General features: G+C 38.9%; 1 protein-coding gene across 1 annotated transcript in view; it reads left to right on the forward strand.

The window, feature by feature from the left end:
* Nucleotides 1-509: 509 nt before the first annotated feature.
* Nucleotides 510-17,582, forward strand: part of LOC111155105 (solute carrier family 35 member G2) — a 43,287-nt gene continuing 26,214 nt past the window's right edge. Inside the window, exon 1 of the mRNA XM_022515164.1 lies at nucleotides 510-675. The gene's annotated coding sequence lies outside the window, so the exon portion shown is untranslated. The remainder of the gene's footprint in view (nucleotides 676-17,582) is intronic.

Here is a 17,582-nt window from a genome sequence, read left to right on the forward strand (position 1 = left end):
TTATGACCAGGTCTGTTTCGAAGAGACTATATTCACTCCTCAGGGGATTGGGGTATATAAACCCAAACCCAGGAACTAGCTCTGCAATGTCAAGACTCTTCCGTCAGAGACTTCATCGATAAAACGTCAGGAGGACTTGGGGATGCCCAAAGCCCTTTCCCAACCACGATTTAGGGATGCTAGACATATTTTTAAATATCTAAGCATCGACTTGCCACTTCTAAACACAGACCGCTTGAAATGGACTAAAGCTGCCTCCCTGCCCCCTTCCAGAAGACCACGTCACCCTGGCTGACAATCGATTGGCTCAATCCTGCTGTCTCCGAGGGCGTAGGCTAAAGGGGTCCGGGCAGGCAGTTTCCTGGAGCCTTAGACCCTCCCATCGCGCGGGTAGGGGGAAGTCGCTCAGCTCAGGCGCAAATCTTGGGCGTCCCTGGCGGTCTTCGACGCTGGCCGGGACAGCGTTGGGGGGCGGGCAGCAGAGAGCGCAGGCGCAGTGTCCGTACCCACGGCGCCCCTTCCACGCCCCGCCTGGCGGCCTCAGCAGCCCTGGGCGCGTTTTTCCTGGCAAAGCGCACAGTGGCCACAATCCGCGTGGAGGTTGGACTAAGCGCGCGGTATTGGGCATTCCTGGCCGCCGAGCGCCGCGCGCACCTTCCTCGCTGTGACACACAGGTAACTGGGCCCCGGAGTCAGGCGGCAGCGGCTGACCTGCACCTTGACGCTGCCTGCCGGGCCGCCCCACCCGAAAGGAGTGAGAGCCGACCCCGATCCCCACACACCCACTTTTAGCCGTGGCTCCTAAGGGGCAGAGCCCCTCTTTGGGTTTGGGCGGGGCCCGGGGCAAACTACCCGCCCCCTTCAAAAACCTTTGTAGGGGATCTATGTTGGACGTCAGAAGCGCCGAGGTCCCCGCAGTTCCCTGCACTGCTTTCCTGGAGAACCGGGACAGTGGGTCAGGAGGGTTAGCATCAACGAGGGCCCCTGCGCCCCCGTTTTCTGTCACCCGAGCACCTATAGGCCCTTCCTCAGCTTCCATAATAAAGGCTAGGGTTGTTGCTTTCCTCTGGCCCAGGAACCTACCCAAACAAGGGTGAGTCCCTGCAGCGTCAAGAGAACGGTTTCAAATCCAAACTTTAAAAATTGCTGGATGGTTTTAGAAACATGGCCAAGAATTAGTATTTTTCTTTCTTATGTCTATGACTCTTGTACGCCAGTCTGTATGGGTTGAGATTTTCATGGAGAATAAATGGTTTGTAGAAATTCTAATCCGACGAAAGCCCAGGGCAAGGAGTAGTGCTGGAAGGGCCGGTTATTGCCAGGTGTGCTGGCTAGAGGCGCAGGGGAGGTCCACTCAGCTTCCTTAGGTCTGGGGAGGGAAACACGAACCCTTCCTGAGTCTCTGGGCGCTGAAGAGTTTCTATATTGTGTGCGCCCCTTGGGCCTCTTTCGGGAAGAGGAGGGGGATGGAAGGGTCGCGCAGGCCAGCTGGAGGAGACTCGTGTTGGGGCGAATAGGGCCCTGCATCTCCGTCCATGATTTCGCCGGGCTTGGCGAAGAGCGAAATGAAAATATTGCGACCGAGTAACGACTGAGGGTCCCGAGATAGCACTGGGTGGAGAGTGCTGGGGGCGGCTTTGGAGAGGCAGTTTCCGAGGGTAATTCTGCCTTAAATGATTTTGATTGGGTTTGCCCGTGTCCTTGGTGCTGAAGTAAGTGCCTCAAGCGCCTTCGTAGGCTCACTTCCCCGACGCGGGCCTGCCTTGCCCTTCTAGTCTGCACCTTTGCCCAAAATGGCTCATCTCCAAAGCAGGTGCCAGAGTGGAGTCTGCCAGACACTGTAAACCTTTGTAGATGGGTTAGGTGCTGGTTTCCTGAAGATAAGGTGAGGGTAAATGTAGCTCTCCTCGTGGGTGCAAATAAAGCATATGTATAACAGGTTTGATTACTTACATGCAAGTACTCACGGTGAGAATCATGAACTCTCATGCATGCATCTGTAGGATACTTGTATGTGTATATGCATACATATTATTTACATGTAAATATACTCATCCATTTTCAACACCATCATGTGCTACAAGTTACACTTTTTTTCCAGAGCTTTTTTGTAATTCATTTTTTTTGACACCTCTGGTTTTTCTGAATTCTTCAGAACCACTCATTTTCACCATCATCTGTTCCAAAGCGACAGAACCTGTGGATTAAAGTGTTTGGTATTATGCTGAGCAATTAAGTGTTTATATATATTTTAATTCTACACAAAAATAGTTTAGAGATAAAATTTATGTTGATACAAAAAAATATTCTGTTTTAAGGGGCACCTGGGTGTCTCAGTGGGTTTAAGCCTCTGCCTTCCGAGGGGGTCATGATCTCAGGGTCCTGGGATCGAGCTCCACATTGGGCTCTCTGCTCAGCAGGGAGCCTGCTTCCCCCCACCCCCTCTGCCTGCCTTTTTGCTGCTTGTGATCTGTCTCTCTTTGTGTCAAATAAATAAATAAAATCTTTAAAAAAATAAAATAAAATATTCTGTTTTTAAAAAATATTTTATTTATTTATTGGAGAGAGAAAGCTGGGGGAGGGGAGCAGGGAGGGAGAAACAGACTTTGCACTGAGCCAGAGACCTGATTCCAAGACCCTGAGATCATGACCTGAGTGGAAGTTAGACACTTAACCAACTGAGCCACTCAGGCACCCCAATACAAAAAATGTTCTTAAAGAAAGTTTAAACGAAAAGAATTGATGAAAATTTTAATAGAGAATGATATGTAGATAACAATCTTATAGAAAGTTATAATCTGAAGAAAATATGACCAAGATATATGATAATGCTGGCAGTTTCAAATATACTGCTGGTATATGGTTTGTGGACTCCTTAAAGATTACATATGTATTTTTCAAAACATTAATATCTATGGCTTCTTTCCTATAAAATGTATACTCATCACAAGAAATTTAGGTAATAGAGGAATGCATAAAACCAGAGAAAACCCTTATAAACGATTTTCTTTTAGGGGAACATATATGCATTTTAAATGGATTGATCTTGCATTTGCATTATATAATTTATCATTAATGTCATTATTAAGGGTTGCATAATATTGCACTATATGGATACATCATAATTTATTTAAATAATACCATAGTAATGAACATTTATGTGTTTCCAATTTTTTGCTATTACAATTCTGCAAATAACATATTTGAACAGATATCTGTGCACTTGTTTCATTGTATTCTTTGAACAAATTCCTAGAAGTGAAATTGTCAGTTCAATGGGTAGGTACATTTTAAACACATCAATTTGTTCATTTATTTGTTCAGTTATTTCCTATCTCCACTCCTGTCTTATTCTTTACCATGTTCTCAGCATCTGCAACAGTGCTGGGTATAAAAGTATTAATATAATATATATTGGAAGAACACTATTTCCAAATTGTGCTACAGAAAATGTGTACCAATATATACTACTATAAATACTGAATTAGAGTGTCAGTGTTCTCATACTATCACCAAGATTAGTTTATTAGATGCTATTAATCTTTTAGAAGTATTTTCCAATTGGATAGGCAAAAAAGAACATATTTTCTCATATATATTAGTCATACTTATCTCTTCTTTTGTGAGTTTCCAGCCTTATTTTCTATTGGTGTGCTTATATTGTTTATTATTTGTAAGAGCTCTTTGTATAGTAAGAACTTTGTTACCTATGTTGCAATATTTTCTTGATTTTTTTATTTTAAAATTTTATGGTATTTTATGCTGTACAGAAAATTTCAATTTTTCTGTAGTCTAATATATATATATTTTTTTTTCTTTAATTTCTGGCATTTATTTCAGTATTTCACCCTTCTATATTGAAAGATAATCTGCCATTTTTTTATGGTTTTATAAAAGATTATATTTTAAACTCTAGGTTATACTCCCATCTTCCTTTATAGTTAGTTCATTGGTAGATGTAAAATTCCATTGAAGATCTCTTTGTAAGAAGTAGTTATTTATTTTTAAGTCACATTTATAGAGGCTTGTCCTCTAAGAGAGGTAACATGTTACTCAGTTTGAACCCTTTAATATGATGTATTTAATTTCTAAATACTTAATGGAAGTGTATTTCCTTAAAATGCTGTATAGGCTGTAGTATTTTTAAACTGTTAGTATGTAATCTTTTTAAAAAGGAGCTATTCTTTTTGTAGAGTATTTATTTTGTATAAGCAGAAAATATGACAAAGTCTACTTCTTAGTCAAATTAGGAATTCATGTCATTGAAGTTCATAAGAATGTGCACACATAAGGTTGATCAAGTACCTTAAAGAGAACAAAAAAACCCCCACATACTATTTTTTTGTATCTGTTATGGATCAAAATAACTTTTTCCAAAAAATAAAAGAATGGTTATTGGGGTACTGATGAGCTATTCTATATAATTTTCTTTTTTCTTTTATAAAAATTTTTATTTATTTATTTGACAGACAGAGATCACAAGTAGGCAGAGAGGCAGGCAGAGAGAGAGGAAGGGAAACAGGCTCCCCACTGAGCAGAGAGCCCGATTCGGGGCTTGATCCCCGGACACTCAGATCATGACCTGAGCCGAAGGCAGACCTTTAACCCACTGAGCCACCCAGGCACCCCTCTATATAATTTTCTTCCTGGAGTTTAAAAACATTTTAGAACAGCCAAATGGGAATAATTTTATTGTTTTTATATAATAAATTCTAAAATATAGCTGATTATTAAAAAAATGGGATCAATACCAGAGTAGAAAATAAAACTCTCTAGTAGGACATTCTCCACAGGTAACCACAAATATTAGTTTGGAATAAAAACTTTCAGATTATTGGGGTGCCTGGGTCGCTCAGTTAAGTGTTTGCCTTTGGCTCAGGTCATGATCTCTAGGTCCTGGGATTGAGCCCTAACTGGGGTTTCCTGCTCAGTGGGGAATCTGCTTCTCCCTCTCCCTCTACCCTCCTCTCATGCACATGTTCTCTCTCTCTCAAATAAACACAATCTTTAAAAAAAAAAAAAAAAAGACTTCCAGATTATTAAATTCACAAATAAAGACAAAATTTCATTGAATGTAAGATGAATTGTAAGATGCATTTTAAGTTTAGAAATGTGACAAAATATGCATCTTAAATTTGGTGTATCATCAATAGAATCATATTGTATCTATTTTTCTGTTATTTTTTCCATAGAAGATATAGGTATCTTCCCATCTGATACACGAAAGTATTGAATTAATCAACATCCCACTTAAGTGCAGATTCTTTACAACTTTTTAATAATAAAAAATGCCATATTGAACATTTTTTAAATATACCTCTGTATAATGGTAATGGTATTATTTCCTTAGAATAAAGTCCTAAGTGAAATTGATAGATTAGGGAGAATGCACACTTTGCATTTTGGTGCATGTTGTCTGTTCTTCAAAATTCCTGTAAAAATTTGTCCTGCAAAAAATAGTGCATGATGTCTTAAATTCTTCATTGATGCTAGAGATAATCAGCTTTTCCCATTTTCCTCACTTAAGAGGCAAAACAAGTATCTCATTCTTTTTTAAATTCTTGTTTCTGTGACTTTTATAGAAATTGTGCATCTTTCCATATATCTGTTGGTTATTTGTATTTCTTTTTTGGTGAATTAGCTATTCATGGCTTTTGCCCAATTTTTTTTTTTGAGTTTTAAGAGTCCACTTTATATGAAAGATGTTGACCCTTTGTTGCTATTGTTGTTTTTAGTCACTTAAATTTTTTTATTTATTTCTTTTTTCTGCACAGATTTAAATTTTCATGGAGACAAATTTGTCCATCTTTTCTTTATGATTTTTCACCTTAATATTACACTTAGAACACTACCCTAGTTCCCCATCCCAAGTTTATAAAAATATTCTAGAGTGAGTGAAAGAGCACAATTAAATTTACTAAGGAGTAGAGCTTAGAACCGTATTGTATCTAGATAGTCACCAAATCTGCTTCTAGTAGGATCTAATAGGTTTTGTCTATTTGCGTTGGTAGATCTATCAATCAGCTCCAGCAGAGGGTGGATAGTTGTAAGTAGAGATGGTGAAGGAGCTGAAGAGGGGCAGTGATCACACTGGTTTCATTTAATTAATACATCTAACATTTTTGTTTTACTTATTAGAAATAGGAGTTAGTGAATTCAGTCACAAGAGAAAATAGTATTTGGGAGATTGGAAGGGAGATTGGTTAGTCATACCTTTTCTTCATATTTTTACATAAATTAGAGTCTTTTCAAAGACAAAATTAGTGAGAATATATAAAGATGTAAGTAATCCAATTATTAAATATCGGTTTAATTGGAACTTGTAAAGTTAATTTTCACAATATTTTTAATTCAAATGGATAGCTGAATTCCCCAATACCTTTTAACTTGGATAGCGTTGCTGTCCACACTTCAGGCCCTCCCACCTGATCTCAGCAGTTTTTGACTTATCTAGCAATCTGATAGTCTGTGGTTATCATGAAGATTAGACACCCCTCCCACCCCCAATTATTAGATGCTTGAGGAGTCTTTGCCTCCTGGTGACCTGAGTATAAATATAACTTGCCAGTTTGGCATTGGAATTTGTTGGTGAGGAAAAATATGTTGGTATTAATTATACTCTAACAAGCCTTTTTTTCTGAGAACTTTTAAACATTTCACTGGTGAGGAAAGTTTTGTTTCATTTTCCTTGCTGAGGCCAACTTACACTATGGATGGTATTTCTTTTCTTTTTCTTTTTTTTTTTTTAAAGATTTTATTTATTTATTTATTTGACACACACAGAGAGAGAGAGAGATCACAAGTAGGCAGAGAGGCAGGCAGAGAGAGAGGGGGAAGCAGGCTCCCTGCTGAGCAGAGAGCCCTATGTGGGGCTCGATCCCAGGATCCTGAGATCATGACTCCAGCCCCAGGCAGAGGCTTAACCCACTGAGCCACCCAGGCACCCCTGGATGGTATTTCTTAAACACTTTGATAAATCACAGTTCCAGGATGTTATGGACCACTACTATATCTTCCTTCTTATTTCATGTTTCTCCTGAAAAATTTTGATTATAAAATCAGGCAAAGTATCCTTCTTATCACCATACATATATATTTTTTCTGCCATTCTGCCCTTAGCAATGATTCTCCAAGTAACTAAAGTGTCACACCAACAGTCACTGTCTGCTGGCCTCTGTTTTGGGTGTGGGAAGGAGAATGATAATCACTCCAGTATCTCTCCTTTCTCACTTTTCATCCATCTACCTTCAAGTCTAGACACAGGAAATAGCCTTCTACTTGGCAGGAAATGTCAGAGATTAGCTGAGGACACAGAGTTGTTTGTTTGTTTGTTTGTTTTTTCTTCTTCTGTGGACCAAAACTTTGTTTTTCCCTATAAATTTTAATATAAATACATAATTTAAAAATTTTGGCTTATATAACATTACCAAAGGTTAAATTGTTTATTCATTCTTTCTCTTATAGTCATTGCTATAATAGAATTATATGTGACCAAGAGGCATATATAATGCTTTATGTGCACTTAGCACTATTTGATAGTTATATAGGAACTCAATTCATAAGCCTATCATCTTTACTAAACTTCATTTAATAATTTCCTGACTGATCAAAATCATTTGGTTTATAGCTTTTCCCTTTTATTTCAGACCCCAAAATATCAGGAGCTTTACTGAACTCTGACTTTTGCTTTAAGAAGTTGATGAAGCAAAGTAGAAATATTAGGTGATTTCCCATTTATTTTGCCCTGGTCTCTGTGTAACTCTGGCTGAGCCCTTGCTCTACATAGGGGTGAGAATCCAAATGGTGAATAAGGCTTCTGAAGCTGGTAGTGAACCAAAGCCATTTACATTATTTCTTGGAGTCCCCTAAATTTGAGATTAAGAGTAGAAGATAGAGTCAGGTTGCAAAAGTGTGATAACCAGAGCTCAGCATCACAACTAATTAGACCAAGAATTAGTGGTGTCTGGATAAGACTGTGACTTTCTCCAGAGCAGGCCAGCTGTGCCAGAGGACTTGTAGCATTTGTTGAGCCTGGTATTACCCCTAGGACCTGGGGATACTGAGAAAAAGATAAGGACATATCTCTGTTCTTAGAATGTAAAACTTTATCAGGAGTTAGTGTTACATACACAACTTACAGTGATACCACATGTCAAGGACTGCAAGAGAGTCCTGTAGAAAGTGTTCTTAAAGCCAGAGGAGGAACAGATTGTTCAGTGAGAGCTTCTCTAAGTAAGTCACTGGGAACATTGTGAGGATGTGTTCGGATATTTGCCAGAGATTTCTTTGTGGGATAGTTGATGGCCTCAAGCAGGGCTGGAAGCTGAGGGTTTAGATTTGAAGCCTGGCTGCCATGTTTAGCACCTTTGTAAGCTTGGGCAAGACACTGTACATGGTTGAGTTTCACTGAATTTTTTTTAAAGATTTTATTTATTTGTCAGAGAGAGAGAGAGGGAGAGAGCGCACAAGCAAGGAGAGCAGCAGGCATCGGGAGAAGCAGGCTCCCCACTGAGCAAGGAGCCCAATGTGGGGTTCGATCCCAGGACCGTGGGATTATGACCCAAGCGAAGGCAAATGCTTAACCCAACGCTTAACTGACCGAACCATCCAGGCATCCTTTGTTCTTCATTTTCAAGATTGTTTTGGTTATTCAGGATTCCTTGAGTTTCCATATGAATTTTAGGATGGATTTTCTTTTTTTTTTTAATTAAAAAAATTTTTTTTAAAGATTTTATCAGAAAAAGAGAGCGAGTGAGAGTGTGTGAGAGCACACAAGCAGGGGGAACAGCAGGCAGAGGGAGAAGCAGGCTCCCCGATGAGCAAGGAGCCCAATGTAGGACTTGATCCCAGGGCCTGGGATTATGACCTGATACAAAGACAGATGCATTTTTGTTGCTGTTTTTTCTTAAGATTTTATTTATTTATTTGACAATGAGAGAGACAGCAAGAGAGGGAACAAAAGCAGGGGGAGTGGGAGAGGGAGAAGCAGGCTCCTCACTGAACAGGGAGCCTGATGCAGGGCTTCATCCCAGGACCCTGGGATCATGACCTGAGCGGAAGGTAGACACTTAATGACTGAGTCACCCAGGCATCCCATGAATTTTTTTTTTTTTTTTAAGAGCAAATAATATCAGTGCCTCCCTTGTTAGGGTTGTTGTGGGATTAAGTAAAACATTACAGGTAAAGCACTTGGTATAAGCCCAGTGTATAGTGGTCTAGTTTGTTTATTTTGCCTTTCTAGAGTTGCATGTAAATCACTCTGGACAAATGATTAATCATTCTATTGTCAGAGCTTTCAATGGTAAATGGACTGTATAAACTCTGTGTCTTTTGACTCTGTGTAATCCCCTAATTTAGAATTTTCTCTTTTAAGATGGTCTAAATCCCAGCCTCCTGCTTTTTACCAATTCTCATACTATGCACAAACAAAATAGGCATAGTCTGGCATTGTCCTGACTTCAGCTTTGTTCTTTAGTACTCTGATGTTAGAGCAAACACATATTTAATTGTATGATTTCCTTCCTTTAATGTCTTTGGAACTTGTTGTATCTGTTTTGTGGCACTTGTAACCATGTATTGTTTCTCCCCAATGAACATGTACATTATTTTTATATTTTTAAAAAATTATTTATTTATTTATTATTTGAGAGAGAGCGCCCGTGTGTGTGCTTGGGAGGCGGGGTAGAGGGAGAGGGGGGGAGAGAGTCTTAAGCAGAGTCTGGGCTGAATTCAGAGTCCGACATGGGGCTCTTTCTCACAACCCTGAGATCAAGACCTGAGTGGAAACCAAGAGTCAGAGACTTAACCAACTGCGCCACCCAGGTGCCCTGAACATGGACATTTTTTAGGAGAAAATTTATGTCTTCCTAATCTTATCTCCTATAATGTCTTAGATAGTGCTTTACACTTCATGGCACTCAGGTAAATGTCGACTGAATGAAGGAATAAATGTGAACGCATGAAGCTGCCAGAATAGTTGGTGTGATCTCAGGCTGCTCCCATAGAAACAGAAACTCCGGAATAGGAGAGATTATAAAACCTGGCATATGTTCAGAAAAGAGTGGTTAAGATGGTGAGAAGACTGAAAACCACGATTACGCATGGAATAACTGAAAGAAAGAGAAGGTTTTCAGTTTGGAGAAGGAAAAAAACTCGTAATGGGGTGGAATAATTGAAAAAAAAAAAAGAGGTTTTCAGTTTGGAGAAGAAAAAAACTCATAATGGGGGACCTACAATAGGAATTAGTTCTGATATTGAAATGTTGTTGTGGAAGAAGGAATTAATTAGTGATCCTAGAGGAAATACATAGGAACAGCCTCTGGAAATTATATGGAGAAAGATTCTGACACAATGTTAAAAAATAATTTTCTGATAGAATGACTCTTAAGTGGCTGCCATGAAAGGGAATGAGCTTCCTGTCATTGCAGGTGTTCAAACAGATTTGGTGCTATCTGTTGGGGATGCTGTAGAGGATATGCAGACAGCCCCTGACTTAACAATGATTTGACTTACAATTTTTCAGCTGTATGATGGTGCAAGAGCCATATGCATTCATTAGAAACCATACTTCCAGTTTTGAATTTTGATCTTTTCCCAGGCTAGCAATATGTAGTATGGTTCTCTCTGGTGACGCTGAGCAGCAGCAGTGAGCCACAGCTCCTAGTCAGCTACACTGTCATGAAAGTGAACAACTGATACAACTATTCTGTTTTTCACCTTCAACACAGTATTCAATAAATGAAATGAGATATTCAATACTTAATTATAAAATAGATTTTGTGTTAGGTGATTTTGCCCAACTGTAGGCTAATGCAGGGACATTTAAGGTAGGCTAGGCTAAGCTATGATGTTCTGTAGGTTAGGTGTGTTAAGTGCATTTTTGACTTACAATGTTTTCAACTTATGATGGGTTTATCAGGATGTAACACCATCATAAGTGGAGAAAGATGTATAATTATTTACAAAGGAATTGGAGTAGATGACTCCCCAAATCTTTTTCAAGTCTCATGGTCTTTAATTCTATCATTATATTATTATATATGGTTACCCTTTATTATATATACATATTAATGTATGTATTGTATATGTATATATATAAAGATAAATATATTCATCATCTTAATAGTGCCTAAATTAATGAAGGGTAAAAAGTGACTTTTCAAAAACTTGATCTTGATTACTTGAAAATATTACTAACATGTTTTTTGCTCAAGGACACCAGTTTGTAAAATATTATTCTGCATGAATACTGTGTTCTTAAACTGCAATAAACAGTTTAATAATGTTGTTGGCATCTCAGGCACTGGGATGGTGCAATCAATTAAGCATCCTACTCTTGATTTCAGCTCAGATCATGAACTTAAGGTTGTGAGATCAAGCCCCTGGCGCTCTGTGGTCAGTGCAAATGCTCAGTGCAGAGTCTGCTGGAGATTCTCTCTCCCATTCCCTCTGTTCTTCTCCCTTGTTCTTCCTCTCTCAAAGGAATAAATCTTTAAAAAAATAATGTTAGCATCTCAAAAGCAAATAAATATCATTTCCGTTTCTAAATTAAAATGGCCTGATCCTTCTAGCTGTTACCTTTTCCCAGTAAAAATTTTTACTATTGGGGCACCTGGGTGGCTCAATCAGTTAAGCATCCAGCTCTTGATATCAGCTCAGGTCTTGTCATGTATCTTTAATCTTTAATTTGTGACAGTTCCTGATTCATTCTTTGTCTTTAATAACCTTGACATTTTTGAAAGTTCAGGCTTGTGCTTGTGTGCTCTCTCTCTCTCTCTTTTGCTCTCTCTCAAATGAATAAAATCTTTAAAACAAAATAAAACAAAGTTCAGGCCATTTTGTAGAATGGCCCTCACTTTAGGTTTGTCTATGTTTCTTTATTTTTTTTTATTTTTTTTTTTAAAGATTTTATTTATTTATTTGACAGAGAGAGATCACAAGTAGACAGAGAGGCAGGCAGAGAGAGAGAGGGAAGCAGGCTCCCTGCTGAGCAGAGAGCCCGATGCGGGACTCGATCCCAGGACCCTGAGATCATGACCTGAGCCAAAGGCAGCGGCTTAACCCACTGAGCCACCCAGGCGCCCTGTCTATGTTTCTTTATGATTAGATGCAAGTTATACAATTTTGGCAGGAATATGGTAGAAGAGGTAGTGTGTTCTCAGTATATCTTATTAATAAAGATTTGTAGTTGATGTTAATTTTGATGACTTGATTAAGGTGATAACTTTTTCACTGTAAAGTTATTAATTTTCCATTTGTAATTAGTAAGCATTTTGTGGGGAGATACTTTGAGACTATATAAGCATCCTGTTCTTCAACAAACTTTCAGTCACCTATTTTATGATTCTTGCTTGAAAAAATGAGTACTATGATGACTGCCAAATGGCAGTTTTTCCAGTTTCAACATTTATTTTACATTTATTACTTGGTATTTTGTTTTAAGAGTTTTCTCTTTTCTTTTTATTTGTTAATTCATTTATTTACATAAGCATGGACTCTGTTTTATTCAATGGATTTTAATCCACTGTCATTATTGATTTCAGTGCTAAAATTGTCAGAGATTTGGATGTTCAAATCCTGTTCAAGCTAGTTCTTGTGTTCTTTGGACATTTCTATTTTATTCTCGGAGTACTTTCTGGTGTCAGATGTTTCAGGCTTATCTTGTTTCTCTTATTCTTACCCAACCATTTCAGTCATTTCAAAAGTATTTTTCCTGGGAATGGTTCCCGGGAGATCTGGGTGCTAGGTGTGGTTATTAATACTGGGGTGTCATTGATTTTAGACCATTTTAGCAGACAGAGCCAGGAAACTCACAAACACATATGGGCATACATCTATATCTATTTCTATATCTAGTCATCTATTCATATTAAAATCCATGAGTTTAATATCTTCAACTCCACTCCAACACCACAGGGTCCCTTCTAGTCTTCAGTCTTTTTCTATTTGTAATTTCCTTTCTGATGATGAGAAATTTGGCCCTCATTATCTTCAATATTTAATTATAGGCTCATTCTCTTTTTATATAACTAATACCCTGGTCTCATGGGCCACCTCCTTTGCCCTACCTCCTCCTCAGACCCAGTCCTGCTGGCCTCCCTCCACCACCCCAGCCTCCTCCCAGCCACGCAACTAGAAAGTGGTAGAACAGGAAAAAAAAAAAAACCATGCCAATTATTTGACAGATAGCCCCTTATTGGTCTTTAAGCTCAAGGGCATCTATTTGTGAAAATGCTCCTGTGAAGATGCACATGGAAAAGGGGCCCTTGGGCTAAAAAGATGAAGATTTAACCAGGTAGAGTGGCAGTCCTCAGGGATGTCCCTTCTGTGAGAAACGGAGAATGAAGGGTGGAGGCAGCCAAATGCTGCCACTTGCCAAGAACCACAATGAAGGAATTCTCCAAAATTGGTACAGTTCAGGGTTCAGTCAGCCTTCTTCTCCAGTTCCACTAATATGTCACTGTGTTTTGTTACGATGTCTAGAACACATTCCATTTAACAGAAACATACTACTATGCTGTATTTGTAAAGAGGGAAATATTGCTTTTAAATTGAAATTCTAGGAGATGGATGATAGTGTCTATTGTTTTAATGCTTACTTCATTTCCTGGTCCAGAAGATCAGAAATCTGTTTGTATTTTAGAAAACAGCATGAGGTCCATCTGTTCAGGTCATATTTTCCCACATTAACACAAAGATTTATGGAGTGGTAAACTTATGTAAGAAAAACCAATCATAGTTATATTATTTGCTGCCATTTGAATTGACTTTTTTTGTTAGCCATGAAAATATAGTAGTAAACACACATTTGCACAATGAATTAATTCTTTCAAACACCAAGTATAATAAAGGAATCCTTCTTAGTTCATATAGTATTTCACCTTTGTTTTGGTTTGCATTCTAGACATCATCCATTCAAATTCTCTCCATGATACTGTTTATCCACAGTTTTGCTTCCAACAGAAGGTACAGACAGACATAGAAGAGCTGTTTGGCTTCCTGGGTGACTATTCTGGTCTGACTGAAATACAGCGTAATGTTTTTTTTTCCTCTAATGAAAAGAGCTTGATTCCCTCCCCTCCTCCCCAACCCCTCCAGTATGTGAAATAAAGACATACTTAGGTAGAAAATGAAACAAAAAGTAATAAAGTACTAAAAACCTGGAATTCTGCCATCCACAGTATAAATTGTTTTATATTTTAAAAAAGATACCATGAATACTCTTTTATGCCTTTCTTTTTACTTAGCAATGTGACACGAAATTTATGTCATCAGGTATACATATATATTATCTTTTTGGATGACTGTATTTAATATTGGATTGATGTTTTCATTTTACCAGTCCCCTGTTAGAGGATAGTGAAGCTATTTTCAATTTTTTTATTGTGTAAAGAAAGCCATGATGAATATCTTTGCTTGCAATCTTTATGTACTTTATAGGGATTTCTTTGGGATATATTCCTCCTGGAAATGGCATTGCTGGGTCAAAGGGTTCATACATTTAACATTTTTATACATGTCGCTGGTAAAAGTAACTCTTAATGAGATGGATTATATATACAGTGCTTGTCCTTCATATACAATGTCCCTTTCAGTGATGGGACTTGCAAAGTCTCTTTTCAACTTTGTAGTAGCATTATATATGTGTGTGTATATTCTCTAATAGACATTTAAGGGAGTGATTTTAATAAATCTAGGCATGCAGCTTAACCAACCAGGTGTTGTCAAGTTTTACTCAAAATATGATTTACGGTTTGGTTTGAAGCAAGATGACATTTGGTCCATTTCTTGTTTTTCCTTATTTGAGTTTAATGAATTATAGTAAATGGTATATGAGAGTGAGTTGTAATTTCCTGGAGTGATGTCTATAGTATGAAGAATCAGTTATGATTAAATGAAACCAAATTCGTAAAATTTTGATCTAATTCATGTGGCTTTTCCAGAAGTCTTGGCCTCAAGAGGGATTTCAGGCTTGGCTTTCTCGTGGATAAACAGCAAGAACAGTGTAAATGTGAGCAGGTGGTGTGTGTAGTGTTTGAGGGATTTGTGAGTAGACTCCATTGATCCTCGGTGTTCCTTTTTTTGTTCAGGGATTGGTGCAAGTCCTGGGGGTGAATGTTGGTAGACTTTTTTGAACTCACCTGGGCTGTTTGATCCTTTCTCATGAGAATTAGGTAAGGGATAAGCAACCAGTCATACTTTAACAAGCATATCCGAACAGCCCTATAATCTGTTTTACATTACATTTAATTAGCATTGAACCTAATTGGTGGCTTAACCATTTATGTACATATAAAAAAGATCATGGAAATAGAAAAGGATCATTTTATTCCTGCCCCTCCCCCTTCTAACAATGGCTCCCTGCCACTCTTAACAGATTCACTCAGCACAGCTGATTTTAAAAAGGTGCTGATTCACTGCTGACTGATTCTGCCTTTTTTTTTTTTTAAGACAGTAGGAAAGTAAGTGGTAGATGATAAATATGTGTTCACTGAGAATGTCATAGTTTATGCAAATTGATAGGTCCACTGTCTTAGAGATTAGAAAAGCTCTTTCCTGGAAAGGGAAGTGTCGATTATAAATGGTGAAAGACTCATTCCAGCAAGTTCTTAGCTGCCAACCGACATATTCATCACAGTGTGCCAGAATGGATTTTAAAACGGTACTACAGAAATTGCTCTGTTCCAAATCAGGCATCATTGCCTTCGCATAAGCCAAATCAAACTGCTTGTTTGAAAACTGCCAAATAAGGCTTTCTTTCAACCTCAGTTAACTTTTTCCTTTCCTGGTGTGTATGGTTCATTATAGTCTACTAAAGTCGTCAACCACAATTGAGTATAGGGGAGCCAGGCTCCTCACCTTGATTTTGCCTACACAGCAACAGGCACCACTGCTTCCAAGCTGATGGCAAGAGAGAAAATGTTAAGCCTAGTTCGAACCAGATTGATAACTCTCTTCCCAACTTGCCCCTTTCCACTCCTTTCCCTTTTGCACTTTTTGCTGTCATTTGGTTCTTTTCTTCTTCTCAGTCTTTGTCCCTCCCAGAGCTAGCTATTGATTCCTGCAGCTCTCAAACAGCTGATAACCCAACTATCCCTTCACTAACTTTCTGCTGTAGAACTGTCAGCTGAGTCTACAGGTCAAACTTGGGCTAAGCTTCCTGTTTGGTGCATCTCACCCATTTCTCCTTCCTACCTCTGCCCCTACTCCACATCCACCCTATCAAACCTGTTTCCTTACCTCACCTCATCTTCATGTCTCTAAGCTGTAATTTTCTCCTCTCCTATAACCCAGACTCGCATAGCCCAGCAATATCCTCAGGTCTCTCTCCTATTCTCTTGTACCGTAGCTTAGCCCAACTCTTCCAAGCTCCCTTGCTCCTTCCAGCCTGGCCTACTCAGAATCTAATATTCACTCCTTTTCCTAGTTCAGCTAAGCAGCCTTCATTCCCAGCCCAGCCTGCTTGCTATACCACAGGCTACATCCTCGCTCAGTCCTATCAAAGCAGCCTTGACCCATACCCTCTGGGGCAGCTTCTGCTTTTCAGCCCAGAATAAGGATTCTTTCTCACCTAAGAATCCCTCTTTTAAGCTTATGTTAGCTAACATGCTGAGGAGCTTGTCATTCAGCCTATGTGCCCAAATCTCTTCTAGCCTGGAATCAGTGAGCTGCTGTGAAGTTCTGGTACTGTTGTGCATTTATTAGCACTGCAGGGAATGACCTTCACAGTGGATGTTACCTCATTGATCTGTCATCAGCAAAGCATAGTGATGATGGTGAATTTGGACTTATTCTTCCACATTCCTCCCTTGATTTTTCTAAGCAAGAAGATGAATTTGTGAGATGGTTAGCAGGGTCAGGAGGTGCAGTCAATGGCTATAGAAAGGAAAGCTAGCTATTGCTACAATAATACAGAATTGGACCCTATCCAAGGCCTGGACTAACAGGGTCAGAGCACCAATACCAGATTCCAGAGTGCAACAAACTTGCCATTCCTCAGACTCTCAGAGTACATTATTTTCCCTCAAGAACAAGATGCCTATGGGTAGAGTGAAAACCTCATATCCTACTAATTTTTGAGCTGAGATGTTTCTTACTGGTCAGTAATGGGAACATAAAAGTCAGAATTCATCCATAGCAACCCCCTAAATAACATTTTTAGGGTAAGTACCCAATCATGTCTACAAATCATGGGGGTAAAACTCAAGTTTATAGCCAATTTAAAGTCCATTCTAAAATGATAACAGGGTTGCTATAGGGGATATGGGCAGGGGATGGGGTAAATGGGTGGTGGGTATTAAGGAGGGCACTTACTGTGATGGGCACTGGGTGTCATACATAAGTGATGAGTCACTAAATTCTACTCCTAAACTAATATTACACTATGTGTTAAGTACTCCTGAAACTAATATTACACTATATGTTTTTTTAAATTAACATATAATGTATTATTATCCCCAGGGTACAGGTCTGTGAATCCCCAGGTTTACACACTTCACAGCACTCACCATAGCACATACTCTCCCCAATGTCCATAACCCCACCACCCTCTCCCTACCCCACCCCCAGCAACCCTGTTTGTT

The sequence above is a fragment of the Enhydra lutris genome, unplaced genomic scaffold (assembly GCF_002288905.1).
Source record: "Enhydra lutris kenyoni isolate GAN:26980312 unplaced genomic scaffold, ASM228890v2 scaffoldscaffold39, whole genome shotgun sequence".
NCBI classification, from domain to species: domain Eukaryota; kingdom Metazoa; phylum Chordata; class Mammalia; order Carnivora; family Mustelidae; genus Enhydra; species Enhydra lutris.